Source organism: Callorhinus ursinus, unplaced genomic scaffold (assembly GCF_003265705.2).
Source record: "Callorhinus ursinus isolate GAN/ISIS: 27379988/994484 unplaced genomic scaffold, GSC_fseal_2.0 scaffold18, whole genome shotgun sequence".
Classification (NCBI taxonomy): domain Eukaryota; kingdom Metazoa; phylum Chordata; class Mammalia; order Carnivora; family Otariidae; genus Callorhinus; species Callorhinus ursinus.
In genome coordinates, this window is record NW_027397080.1 from 30270916 (window position 1) to 30274550 (window position 3635).

A 3635-nucleotide genomic window follows, 5' to 3' on the forward strand; every position below is an offset into this window, starting at 1 on the left:
GAGGGTCTGCCCGGCGCACAGGGGAAGGGGGCAGGGACTCTGCTGGGAGGGTCTGCCCGGCGCACAGGGGAAGGGGGCAGGGAGTACAACAGCACCCAGGGAGGCCTCGCTTAGCAACTCTGGCTGACCAGCTCTGCAAACCACTGTTCCCTGCTGAGGTCAGGACCTGGTGGCTGGGCTGGGTTGGGGTGGGGCAGGAGGGCATAGACGATTTCCCAGACAGCCCTTGGAGGGCTAACAGGTCAGACTGTCTCCAAGGCTGTGACCCCCAGATGTCTCTAGCCAGCCCTGGCCAGACTTTCTGCCTGTCACACTCTGCTCCCCTGGTGGACCTCAGACCTGGTCTAGCCATGACATTCCCCCTTCCTCAGCTACCTTGGAAGGTAAGGCAAACCCTCCTGGGCAGAAGACTTGGGCGCCCTTCGACCTCACCCAATGGATACCCCATCTGACTGCTGTCTCACCTTCCCCTCAGAGGGTGGCATGGGGGTCCTGTAGGAGTGGTCTAGAGTCACTGTCTCCACATCTATAATGGGGGAGGAGAGTGTCCCCCCTCCTAAATTCAGAACCGCCTGGATCCTCAGAACGTGGCCCTCTTGGAAATAGCATCTTTGCAGATGTAATCTGCATCTTAAGATGAGGTCATGCTGGAGTAGGCTGGGCCCTGAATCCAATGGCTGGTGTCCCGGTAAGATGAGGACAGACACAGGAGGCCATGTAGGGATGGAGGCAGAGACGGGGTAATGCGTCCACGAGCAAGGACTGCCGGCAACCAGCAGGAGCCAGGAAGGAGGCCTGGGGAGGTTTCGCCTCAGAGCCCTCAGAAGGAACCAACCCTGTTGACACTCCGACTTTGGACATCTGGGCTCCGGAACGGTGACAGAATGCATTCTGTTGTTTTAAGCACCCAGCTGGTGGTCATCTGTTCCAGCAGCCCCAGGAATCGAACACACCACCCTTCCTGTTCCTCTGTAAACCCACTGCTCTGTCAGGCTTCTGACCCCACCCGAGCCTGACGACTTCTGTCAAGGTCACCAGTGATGGCCTTGTTGCCAAAGCTGATGGACAATTCTCAGCCATCACCGTTCTTGACCTGGCATCGCCCTGTCTTTCTGGAAGTCCTCTCTTCATTTGTTGTCCAGGTCACTACTCTCCCCATAAGCCCCACGGCCACTCTGCCTTTTCTCCCCTTCATCCACCTGACCCTGAAACATGGGTGCGCCCCAGCGCTCCACCTCAGCCCTGTCACCTCACTCCCTAGGTGATCTCATCCAGGGGGCTCAGCCATTGGTGACTACCCCACTGATCTTGTCTCCAGATTTGCAGAGCCACCTAGATGTGTGGAGTGAGCCTCTCAAACTTAACCCCCCCCACCCTGGCCCAAGCCCGGGTCAGGTCACCTCTCCCGTGGACAACCGCCATGGCTCCTCCCTGGCCTCCCAGCAGCCACTCTCGCCCCCACCGTTCATTTCTACACAGCAGCCAGAGTGATCCTTCTAGGGCATGAGATGCTCTCAGTACAGAACCGAGGTGTGGGTAAGTAGGTTGAGGCTGGCGTTTATCCCGCTCTCCACACGTGCATCGGGCTGGGGATGCTGTGTCACCCTCATGGGTTTTCCTCTCTGGATCCCCCAGAGTCACCTGGCCGTGCAGAACGGGGCCCATTTAGGTCTGACCAGGACTGGAGAAGTTGAGGAGGCAAGGGAGCGAACCCTGGTGTTGCCTGGTACCGAAACCAGCAACCAGAGGTCATGGGACTGATCGCAGCAGCAGACGACCAGTGCAACTTTTTCCCCATTTTCCTTTTGCCTTTAAACTCCCCTGCCTCTCCCTTCAGGGAGGTGGATTTGAGGCTTGCCCCCCTGTCTCCTGGTCTGGCTGCCTCTCCCAATAAATCCTTTCCTTGCTGCGTCCCAGCGATTGTCTTTGCTGCCCAGCGGGGAGGCAGACTCGGCTTGGGTTACAGCATGGCATTTCTGGGGAGGCAGGGGTCCTCATCATTAATCAAGAGAATCCAAGGTGGGCTCAAGCCAGCTGGCACTTGGGGTCTCCACCCAAGACCCAGCTCAGAGATGCAACTCTCAACAACACATTCCCATGCCCGTTCCCACTCCCCTTAACCCTTTTCCATTTCCCCTGACAAGAAAAACTATAAAAGCATCCAATGTCCCATCTGATGCTGAGCTGATGACAGGGCATCTATCTAGTTACAAGACGCCTCCAGGACTGTTCTGGCAGAACCTTTGCCGAGCCTTGCCCTGACTCGGCGGAGGAATAATTCTGCTTGAGTGTGCCCTGACTTGCCACAGTGAACAGGCTAGTGTCCCCCCTGGGCCCCTCAGGGGTCTGTGTTCTGTATTAGAGTTGGCTAGGTGAACAGTGAGTGCTGATGCACCTGTTCCCGGAGGGGATGAAGGCTGCGCTGCTCGTGGAGACCAGCAGTCTCAGTGACTGGCAACAACACAGGGAGACCAGCAATTCATTCCTCTGCACAGAATGGGCATTGAACTAACTAGGGCCATGGTCACTCCTCTGCAGGCCCAGGGCTCCTGACATCCAAGGTCCTGGGCAAGATGTGCCTGGTTCTCCCAATCCCTGCCCATCCCGGCCTAGGGTAGATTTGGCTGTGGACTTTCTATTACCATCACCTGGGGAGACAGACTCACAGAACTTGCTCTGCTGGTTCCTTATATGAGATCTGAGGTTACTTCCTTGGGGAGGCTACCTGCTGGGTGCACACCTGGCCGCCCCTGCCGGGAGCACCATGACCTAGGGGTCCTAGGCTGCAGAGATGAGGTCATTGCTATCACCAGGCCAAAGGCAGACACAAGGAGCAAGGGAAAGGGGGGTGGTGGAGGCTTCCAAAGAGAAGTGTTTAAGAGTTCCCCCTGACTTATGTCCCTAGAGACTTTCTCTGGTATCTTCCAAGGCTGAAGTAGGGACGAGGCATGGGAGAAGCTGAAGGTTTGGAGGCTGCAAGACCAAAGTAAGCGTCTGTGCTTCTGACCCCAGCAGGGGCTTCCCTGACTGCTCACCTGGCCTACCAGGTGCCAGGCCAAACCTGCCCCGTAGGGACAGTCAACATGTGGGTGGGCAAAGCTTTCTGCCCCACCCCCTTTCCAAGGTGGGGTCTGCAGATGGTAGAAAGGACCCATGAGAGAGCAAGGGTCAAGTACAGGGATGGATAGTTCCGGAACCCTGGGACCTCTTGCCACCATGGGGTACCAGCCACAAAGCCACAGAGTCCTCCACCTCCTAAACTAAGACAGTGTGCCACATGTGGGCTATTTTCCCATGTGGTCTGAGAAAGGCCACTCCCTTTTCCAAAGGACTGGTGGAAATCACTGCTGATTCAGCCTGTTTCTAATCCACATGCTCTTCTCCAAAGGTCTTTTGACATCATGACTGAACAAGCCCCTCCCAGGGGACCATGGTCTAAAGGAACCAACTCAGAAGATTCCAGCACCAGAAGAGAGAGACCCTAAGCCTAACGAATAAGAGAGGCCACTGGCTTTCATTTATGTAAGAGGTCCCCATAACCCCAAGACTGCAAACACCAACTCAATAATATGCTGGCTACTGTTGGTCAACTGCAGATCAAAACTGGAGGCAGGTCAACCAGAGACAAAGAGCAT

At 56.1% G+C, this 3635-nt stretch overlaps 1 protein-coding gene across 1 annotated transcript in view; it reads right to left on the reverse strand.

Annotated features, from left to right (window-relative positions):
- Positions 1-3635, reverse strand: part of H6PD (hexose-6-phosphate dehydrogenase/glucose 1-dehydrogenase) — a 118964-nt gene that overhangs the window by 6933 nt on the left and 108396 nt on the right. The window lies entirely within an intron of this gene.